Here is a 10,976-nt window from a genome sequence, read left to right on the forward strand (position 1 = left end):
CTCTCCTCAACTGAAGGCTCAAGACATCTACCAGATGTCACAGTGGGAAATTCCAGAGCATGAAAGGATTGAAAAAAAGTGGCCCAACAATTTCCTGAATATTCTCTACCTATTCAAAGATATGCATGTCCTTCCCTTCATTAGCCTGTCCCTCTCACTTATTATTCCTGGTCTAAGTCTCTAACCCCTCAATGTGCATGCAGTTCAGAAGCTGATTTTGAACAAAGCTCTCGCTCTCTTTCTTTCTGTGGCCACTGGATAAAGCTTCGCTTCCTTCCCAATACTTTTTTCTCGGGACACTGGTTTTTCCATGGAACGAGGCTCCAAACCTGGGTTCAATAAATCCTATCTGCATTCACAAAAAAGATTTTATGTGAACACATATTCATTTCTATTGGACATACTCAATGACTGGAAATACATTATTTTATCACAACTCTATGCCTAACTATTTGAGAGGCTGTGAGTGGCTTCATTATAAATTGCCACCAGTGGCCAAGCATGGTGGTACATGCCTGTATCTCAGCAGCTTGGCAGACTGAGGCAGGAGGATGGTGAGTTCAAAGCCAGCCTCAGCAAAAGCAAGGCACTAAGCAACCCAGTGAGACCCTGTCTCTAAATAAAACACAGAATAGGGCTGGGGATGTGGATCAGTGGTTGAGTGCCCCTGAGTTCAATCCCCAGTACCCCAAAAAATAAAAATCCCCACCAGCAATAGATGAACGTTCCAATTAGACCATATCCTCAATAACACTTCTAATGTCTATGCAGTATATCACTGCCATTGTGATTTGCTTTTCCCCAATGACTAATGATATTGACCATAATATCGTGTACTGATTGGCCATTTAGATATCTTTTCTAGAGAAATGCTAATTCAAGTCTATCCATATTTAAATTGGGTTATCTATTTTATTATTGAGTTGCTTATTTAGAGTTCTCTATAGGGTTTTATTTATTTATTTATTTGAGAATTCACAACACTGACTTTTTTTTGAGAGAGAGAGAGAGAGAATTTTAATATTTATTTTTTAGTTTTCGGCGGACACATCATCTTTGTTGGTATGTGGTGCTGAGGATCGAACCCGGGGCGCGCGCATGCCAGGCAAGCGCGCTACTGCTTGAGCCACATCCCCAGCCCCAACACTGACTTTTATTAAGGAAGAAAAGCTAAATACTGTTTATATAGTCACTGTATTTTCCAGGCAGGTCAATTGGGCAAGCTCTTCCTTGAAGAGAGATGAATACTTCTCAGTCAAAAAAAAAAGAATCACTTTTTTTTAAAAAACAAACCATGAACATTCTAGGGAAGAGTTAGATAGCTAGATTCTGGAGGCTCTGCAGTGATGACCTAGGCCCTCTAGCAAGTAGTGATGCCAAGTAGAAATAACACCATGAGCCCAGGCTTCCCTGGTCCCATGAGAATGTTGTGGACCAGAGATCTAGGAGAAAAGTCTGGGCATTGCTACCAATCTTCACGTTTGATAGGCCCTCTTTGGGCTGGTCCTGGGCCTCCTGTTCAAGCTACACTGGATGCCTCCCTCTGTGTAGCACACAGGACCACAGCACAATTGGGGCTCTTCCTCCTCATACCAGCACTTTCACTGAAGTCAGGAAAGAAGGCTGCAATCTCTCTGCTGGCTAAAACCTCTGAGTCTGAGCCATGGGTGGTATTGCGCGTGTCTGAGATGCCCAAACTCCTACGAATTGAATCTGGGGACATGTGGCATGCTCGAAACACTATGGTGGGTCCCATCAGTGTCCTCCAAAACTGGATGGCATCCTCGTGAGCAAGGATATAAGCTCGGATTGGTCCACTGGCCATGAACACCACCAGTCGCTGATAGAAAAAACGCTCTTCATGTTCTTTGTAAAACTTCTGGCAATCTTCCTTTCTCCATAGTAGTTCTCTCATTCGTACAATAAGGAACTTGTTGCTCAGAATCTGCTGATGAACAGCCTCCAGAATCAATAGGTGAGCAACTGCATCAGGCTTGATCAGGGCTAGAGTAAGCTGCAGAGCCTTAGGGCTTCACAAAATTGAGGTCATCTCACTCCCAGCCAGGTCGACTTTCACCTGATCCTCCAGCAGCAAAACTAAACCTCTATAGGGTTTTAAAACATGAAAAGTTGAAGAAGTATACTAATTAAGAAAAAACTACTCCAAAACACTTTGGACTAATTAGAAAGTTTATTCTTACATATGCTTAAAGGGAAGGCAGGTAATGAGGCTCCTGCCAACTCAGCAGGTGCCTGGCTATATCCCAGGGCCCACAAGGAATGCAGAATCCGGGCCCTTTCTCAGGGCCTGAGTCCACCTACATTTAACACATTCCCCAGGTGGTTAGTGTGAGAAATAAAGACTGAGCAGTGCTGGCCCAGGCAGGTGTGTGGTCTATACACAGGTGGTCAAGGATCCTGGGCGCACAAGGGAGCTCTGAGCCCTCCACACAGAGCCCCCAAGGTTGAGCACACTGCTGTAGCCTCAAGTGTTGCCCTGTCCAGTCCACAGTACAGGACAGAGGGATGCCCCACCCTCACAGGCAGCTTTCTCTTAGATGAGGCAGTTCAGAGGGACCTCACATCACTACCACTCAAATGCCCTTGGTTCCAGACAAATCACATGACCATAGCCAACAACAGAAGGCTAGGAAATGTCACCCAGAGTGGGCAGACCCACACACCAAAAACTCCAGTGGCTCTGGGTGAAGGAACCCATGCTCACTGCTCCCCGAGGGAGGCCACCAGGAGTCCCTGCCAGTTGCCAGCAGCAACTCAGAGTCAGACTCTCTGGGGCAGGCCCACTCACCAGGCCTTCACATCAGGATGTAGCTCCTGGCAGTTCAGAGCCCATAAGGGATTCCACAAGGTACAGCCCTGCCCCCCACACTCTGGCTGCAATAATGGAACCAGAACAGAGACAGCCAATCCCTGTGGGAAAGAAGGAAAGCCACTGTGCAGAAGCCACCAAGGGGCCCTAGTGATAGAAAAACTCTTTGGGGCAGACACTGGGAGGACGGCCTGCCCTGACGGTGAGGCAGGCTTCCTGACTCACCTCCAGTTCTGCACCACGAGAAGCTCTTTGGTTCCTTGTTATCCTCCATGGCCACAGCTGAAGTTGGTGAGGCTCCTGGTTTTCCTAAAGATACAGGTCCTTCAGAACTTTGCTGATTTGCACACAACAGGTATGGCCCCCCTAAGGCCACACCTGTTCTGAAAAAACAGATCAGTAAAAGAATGTTGCAGAAGAAAATGACAACCTAACCTCCATAATAAGCTCTTCAATTCCCATATCAGAAGTTGAACTGCCTCAGCTCAGGTAACTGTGGAGCCTTTAGCACTGCCTCAGCTCAGGTAACTGTGGAGCCTTTTGCCGCTACCCCTCAGCTCCTCCTCCAAAACACAAGAGCTGCACAGCTGACAGCCAGCCAAGGGACTGAGGCACCTCCAGGAGCCACACCACCCAAGAGAACAAGCATCTTAAATGGCTGGCTGAACCCTCCCTTGCCTAAGGAAAATTACACCATGACATGGATAATCCCATCAACCTGCATACTTTGGAAAAATCCCATGAAACTACCACAGGAAAGGTGACAAGGGTCACAGCCAGATATTCCCCACAGGTCAGGTCCAGGAGACCCACATTCACGGCACTGGGCCTGTCAATTTAAGAAACATTACTTACGAAGCATTTTTGCCTCCTGATCTGGCTTGTTCTCCCTCTTTCCTTCTGCATACTAAATTGGAGTTTCTGTGTAGGTGCCCAGCCTAAAATACAAAGCCAGTCTTTGTCTTACTTTCCAGCTGGATGACAATCACCACCCTTGCACTGCTGAATATGCAAACATACATTTGGGTAAGCTGTTTCTCTAATGTGCTTTTTGTTCAGGAAATGTTTGTGCCATGAGCTAAATCAAGATCTCTTCCATAAAGGAGACCCCCATCATAGGTCCCTCTGAAACAGTTTCAGCTTGAGGCCTTAGTGAATGTTGATTAATGACAGAAAACTTCATAACTGATTTCACAAATGAGTACTTTGGTGACTTCCCCATCACAATCTTAACCAACATTCTAAGAGCACCGATTTAAGTTAACCATACTTAGAATATGTAGAGGTAAGGGCTGGGGTTGTGGCTCAGCAGTGGAGCGCTGGCCTAGCGCATGCAAGACCCTGGGTTTCATCTTCAGCACCACATAAAAATAAATAAAAACAAAGGTATTGTGTACAACTAAAAGAGATTAAATTTTTAAAAAAGGAATATGTGGAGTTATAAAATTCCTGTTCCATAAAGAGTCTGACAAAAGAACAACAAAATAAGGCTTTCAGGGACTGGGGTTGTAAGTGAGCGGTAGAGAGCTTACCTAACACACATGAGGCACTGGGTTCGATCCTCAGCACCACATACAAAAAAAATTAACAAAACAAAAGTATTGTGTTCACCCAAAAAAAATTTTTTTAAAGACTTTCAGTTTTAACAGTGATTTCTCTTAGATACCAGAATCTTGAAATAAATACTTTAAACGGGTGATTGCAGTAGATTAAGGGAAAGATGAGAGTCAAAAAAAAAAAAAACCCACAAATTAAAGGTCATCCATCATAGGATGAAAAATGGCTACTAGCGTTCTACATGCTGCTTCCATAGATGCATAAAAACGAAATCCACTGATCACTCTAGCAGCGTGCCATTTATAGGAACTAGTATCAGCAATTAACGGCCACCAATATCAAAGATTCAAGGCATGCTAAGTAAAAAGTAAAGTTGCAGGGCTGGGGTTGGGGTTCAGTGACGGAACGCTTGTCTAGTATGTGTGATGCACTGGGTTCAATTCTCAGCACCGCAGACAAATAAATGATCCAACAACAACTAAAATATATATTTAAAAAAATAAAGTTGGAAAACATCAGAAATGACATGAACCTTTTGCTCTGGAGCACTCTATAAGCGTTTATATGCCAAGGGAACTAGTACTATTCTTGTCTGCTCCTACAGTGACGTTCGTTCGAGGACACACGTGACTACTTTTCTATACTTTAACCACCAGACGGAGGTTTCGCTGTCTCCTAATTAAACACCTAGCATTTACAGATGAAAACCGCGGGGCGCTGGCGGGTCACCACCAGGTGGCGACTCTGCCCAGAGCAAGGCGTCTGCACGCTCCCTGCGCCTGGCGGGCCACTGAACACAGCGTGGGCCTCAGGTGCGACGGCCTGTCCCCGCCTCGCTGCTCCGCTGCCGCCTGCCAGGGACACCCACCGCCAGCGACCGAGCCGCACGCCCAAGGGAACAGACCGCGCGTGCGCACGGCTGGGCCGGGGCTGGCGGCGGTCACGCACGCGCGTCTCCCCCTACGCCCAACTCAAGAGAGACGCTCCTGCAAGCCCCAGTGGCCGCCACCCAAGCCACGGGCGCTCTGACCGGAAGTCCTCCGGCCCACCCGCTCGCCAGGGCCTCTGACGTGAGGCGGGCCCAGAGCGGCCCAACCCACACAGTCAGAGGCAGAGGGCCTACACGCCCGCCTCTGGTTCTCTACCGCCCAGACGTCAGTCACCCACGTAGCCCGGCCCCTTCTCAGCGCTGCTGCGCGCGCATGCGCAGCTCCCTCGACTGCGTCCAACCTTGACCTCTGCGTGGTCGCCCGGGGTCACGCGGGCGGCCACGGCCCTTAGAGGAGACAAGCTGCCGGGGCTTGCCCTGTGTTCCGCTAGGACGCAGCTCCTAGGGTGCCCTTAGCCGCGAGACCGTGTCCCGGCCGTGGGAGGGGAGGAGTGGGCCGGGCTGGCGCTACCTGCTCCCCACCCCGCTCCACTCCTGCCCTCCCAGGGCCGGGACACGGTCTCGCCCGTCTCCCCACCTGACCCGCCCCCGCTCTCTGCCCAGCTCCCGACCCGCCTTGCAGGAGGATTCCAAATAATCCACGTGGATACCAGTTCCAGGAGACGGAGCTCCATTTCTACCCACCACCTTGGATGTGGGCTGTGCTCAGTAAGCGGATTCCTGAAAGTACAACGTGGAAGAGGGGCTGGGTGGGAACTAACCTGGCAAATACCGCCCTGGCCAGCTGGTCAAGGCAACAGCATCCAGAATAAGTCACATAGACAGCATTTCCCTCCTGTATTCCTCCCCAAACCCATAACTCGCGTTCTTCCTTGAAAAAAAGAAAAAACCAACCCCAGGATTCCTAAAATATCTTTTCTGTCATGAAAACCAAACTCTGACAAGCTGTCATAAACGAGAGAAAACCAGAGAGACATGGCCATTAAATGCAGTGTGGTATCCTGGAGGGGATCCTGGAATAGAAAGGGGATATTAGGAGGAAAATGAGTGAAATCTAACAAGGTGCGGAGCTCAGTTATTGCAGCTGCTTCAATGTTGGTTTCTTATTTCTTACAAATAAACTATACTGGTAAGATATTAATAAGAGAAACTAATACAAAGCATATGGTAATTCTCTGTACTACACTTGCAACTTTACACTAAAACAAATTGTTCTAAAAACTTCATTTTAAAAAAAAAAGACAAGTGGGCTGGAAATTGATGTTTCTAGATTGGAACTCCTTAAAAATAAACAGTGACATTAAATTTTTAAGAGTTTATTTAATAAGGGATTTACAAATGAGGCAGTTTTAAGCCAGAAGTGTTTCTGGTCACCTGGAGTGGACACAGGAAGGCTTTTGTCTATGAGTGTGAAAGCCAAGCAATGAAATTGATTTCAAACAAAAAAGATTAAGTAATTTCCTTGGTCGAACAGTTCCCATGGGACGTTCCAGAAAATGTATGTTCTTTTCACCTATGACCAGCTGAGCTTATTTTCCTTCTTTCTATTTCTATTTCTTTTTCTTTTTCTTTTTTTTTTCTTTTTTTCTTTTTTTCTTTTTTTTTTTTTTTGGGTGCTGGTGCTAGAAATCTATCCCATGACCTTGCATTCACATGCTATCTTGTACTGATGGACATCCCCAACCCTCATTTTCTTGTAAATCTGAGTTAGGTTTTGGTTTACTTACAGGATCCCAAGGCATTAGAGCTACTTCAGTCTAATGCCTTGTATGTTTGTGTATATTCACTTTTGTTTGTTGGCCTGTTTTAATCCAATAGATCATAAATATGCCAGTATATTCCTAGTTATATTTTAATTGTCTCAAGGTTCAGCAATGTTATCAAAGGTCAACCTTTTGGTGTTCATCAGAATCGTTTCCATATTACCATCCTTAGGGAGTTGGCTACTCAACAACATTTAGGGTTATTTCCTCATGGTCTTGAATAATCACCTTAGCTCTGGACATCACATTCTTATACACCTGCACTCTAGATAGCGTGAGAAGAGTCAGTGAAATGAGGACTTTTGTTTAATGAAGGAGAATTAAGCATGATTCTATTTACCATATGGATATGAATAATGATTCTCTCCTTGACATAACTCTAGCCAGATCGCTCTAAGCAAAAACTTGTCCTATACAAACTATAGACCCTCAGCACAAATGATTTTCTCCACTCATTTCCCATATCAAACAACACATTAAACAACTATGTTAGTGTTTCTAACAGCCCAAGCCTACATCCCTGGGTTGAGCCACCCCACCCCCACTTTAAGCATCTTCTTGTCCATGTTCTAGTTAACTTCTGATCGTAGGCCCCTGACCAACTGCCGCAGTCTGGCTGGGCAGAAATCACAAGCCACTCAAGCAGGAACAAACTTTATTTCCAAACTCCCATGAATGCCACCCACGCGGCCTTCTCCTGGACACACCACACACCAACCAACCCAAATTCTCCAGGAATCCCCACGAGAGCTCAACTGCGAACTCTCCAGGAATTCCTGCAAGAGCTCAACCGGAACTCAACAGGAACTCTGCGAGAACTCAAAAGTACTGGCAAAATGCTAGGCACCATCCCGACTTGGCTATGGCTCTCAACATCTCCCCCCTTCTGTTTAATTAAACAATAAGCAATGTGGCTTAGGGACCGGGCTTCTCTTAGGTTGTCCAATACTATATATGGTCCTTACCTGTCATCGGATAAGCTGACCTCAAGGCGTCAGCCTCCTGTCTTATGTTGGTACCATTGTAATTGGATCTTACCCGTCATTGACTACAGGTCTAGCATACAGCCATACTTGTGGATAGGCCTTTGCACCAGTGGGGGGGGTGAGGTTCTTTGCCTCACCTCTGTTGGCCCCCAAATTTTAGACCATCACAAGCAGAAGGGAGGAGGATGCAAAATGCCATGACACCAAGCCAAATGACGGCTCTTTTTGGAAAAATTGTACCACCAATGACACCATCAGCAAAGATGCCCCAGCACGACCACAATTCACTGCACCAACAGATAGTTCACATTGCATACAAGTGATACATAGTCCAGGCAAGTTCTTCAAGCAATTCAAAGCAGAGGAATCCATCAATATGTCCATTTCCTCCCAAAGTAAATCGACTCCTTGATTGAGCATCATTTGTTGAGTTATTATTCATTGATGCATCAGTTTATACAGTTTGTTGTGATAGCTACCGCAGAAGCTGTAGTTTGGTTTTATCTTTGTCTTCACAGGCACTGGGATGAAGATAGGAATTCTGGCAATGATGCTAGAAAAAAAAATTATGTAACATTCCAGCAGGCACTAAAAGAAATAATTTTCTAAATAATTTACATTATCCTGAACAGAATTATTAAATATAATGAAAAGGAAAGGTGAAAGTAAACAAACAGATCTGTTAACCTCCTTATTTGTTCACATTTTAAAACAATCCTCAACAGCTGTTTACCTAATTTAAATTAAACCATTTAAATCACGTGAATAAAAAAAATTTGGATCCATTTTTTCATGAGCACTCCTTATATACGATATATGGACATACGCACATACAGACATACAACACAAAACACAAGTGTGCACGCATAACATACAACACATAAGACAATAGTAAAGGCCTTGTGGCTTTACAGAGGTGAAATATCCATTGCAATGTTTAAAAACTCCACAGTCAAAAAATAGAACTGATCAGAAAAACATTAACCTAGGTCTGTATGAGCTCAAAAAATAAAATAGAACTTCATGATGTGGGAAAAGGCAATAATAAAATAGATATTGAAAAAAGCATCCTAGTTTCATTAGCCTCCAGGTGTGGGAGAACTACTGTCGCAGATGTAAGGATAGCCAAACTGGAGTTCTGGATATCAGCTGTTATGGATTTGAGCCAAGTCATCTTCTTTTTGGTCTGTAGAAATCGCTTTAGTTAATCTCTCTGGAATCCAAATCGGCTGCTGTTCTCCCTGTGGAAACACACAAACAGACCCCCAACTCCAGACAATCACTGGGTCAGGACCTTTCCATTGTCCTGTTAGAATATCCTTCCAAAGTACCTTGGGCTTATGTACATTTTTTGGACACATATGCTTTTCCGCAGCACTGAGCCCTGATGAATCAAAATTTTAAAAGTTTAGAGTAAAAAGGGTTATTTTAAGTTTATCTTTGGGGGATATATACCCCTTCCCAATTCCCTCTTTTTGCTGTAATAAGTACATTTTAATAGTTTGATGAACTCTTTCAACTATGCCTTGTCCCTGTGGATTGTATGGGATTCCTGTTATATGAGTAATGCAAAATGATGAGCAAAATTGTTTAAAAGAGGTAGAAGTATAACCAGGGACATTATCTGTTTTTAACTGTTTTGGAACACCCACAGTGGCAAAATTTTGTGAGCAATGAGCTATAATATCTTTAGTTTTTTCTCCAGCATGAAGGGAGCCCATCAAAAATCCAGAAGAAGTATCAACTGTAACATGCAAATATCTTAATTTTCCAAATTCTGGCAAGTGTGTGATGTCCATCTGCCAAATATGGTTAGGTATCAGTCCTCTAGGATTGACTCCAAGATTAACTTGTGGCAAAAAGGTCACACAATTTTGACATTGTTTTATTATTTGTCTAGCTTGTTCCTTAGTTATTTTAAAATGCTTTTGTAAAGTATTAGCATTGACATGGAACCTTTTATGAAAATTTGTAGCTTCTTCTAGTGTAGAAAAAATATGTATGTCATGTGTAGTTTTATCTGCTAAATCATTGCCCAAACTGAGGGCTCCAGGCAATCCTGTGTGTGCCCTGATATGTCCTATAAAGAATGGATCTTTTCTGCCCCAGATTAAACTTTGTATAGTGGAAAACAAAGAGAAAAACGTAGAGGAAGGGGAAATCCTACCAGCATCTTCAAGGGATACTATAGCATTAACTATATACTGACTATCGGAAAATAAATTCAATACAGAATCTTTAAACATCACAAAAGCTTGTAAAACTGCATCAAGCCCTACCTTTTGATCTGATTGTTTGGGTACTAAAAATGTAAAAGTTTGATCAGGGGTAACTACTGCTGCTGTACCATTATTTGACCCATCAGTGAATACATTTGGAGCATTCATGATAGGGGTTTTTTCTTGTCAATTTTGGAAAAACTTCAGGATGCAAAGACCAAAAAGACAACAAAGGATTAGATGGTAAGTGATTATCAAATGAAACATTAGATTTACACATGATTATTGTCCAAGTATTTAACTCATTAGCTAACTCATCAATTTGATCCATTGTATATGGAGTAATAATTTTATTGGGAGAAATTCCAAACACTCCCTTTGCTGCTTTTATTCCTTTGAGTATTAATTGTCCTACAGCCTCAGGATACCTAGTAAGAATAGTGTTAGGAGAATAAGATAAATGTATCCATAAGAATGGACCTTCTTGCCAAAATACTCCTGTAGGAATATATTTTGTTGGTAGTACAATAAATAATAAAGGCAAACTTATATCAATTCTATGCAATTGCATATTTTCCATATATGTTTCAATGATTTTTAATGTCTTTCTTGCTTCAGACGATAACATGTGGGGTGAGTTTGGATCTGATGGACCTTTTAGGATATCAAATAAAGGTCCCAACTCTCCTGTTAGTATGCCTAGATAAGGCCTTATCCAATTTATGTCTCCTA

The 10,976-nt window shown here is 43.6% G+C and overlaps 1 pseudogene across 1 annotated transcript; it reads right to left on the reverse strand.

Moving 5' to 3' along the window:
- Positions 1-1,208: 1,208 nt before the first annotated feature.
- Positions 1,209-5,140, reverse strand: LOC113178364 (nucleoside diphosphate kinase 6 pseudogene; annotated as a pseudogene). Its single transcript, XR_013343250.1, has 4 exons — positions 4,920-5,140; positions 3,686-3,768; positions 3,056-3,139; positions 1,209-2,105 (listed from the first exon to the last, which is right to left on the reverse strand). The product of XR_013343250.1 is annotated as a nucleoside diphosphate kinase 6 pseudogene (transcript).
- Positions 5,141-10,976: the final 5,836 nt, after the last annotated feature.

This window comes from Urocitellus parryii, chromosome 2 (genome assembly GCF_045843805.1).
Source record: "Urocitellus parryii isolate mUroPar1 chromosome 2, mUroPar1.hap1, whole genome shotgun sequence".
In the NCBI taxonomy this organism is placed as follows: domain Eukaryota; kingdom Metazoa; phylum Chordata; class Mammalia; order Rodentia; family Sciuridae; genus Urocitellus; species Urocitellus parryii.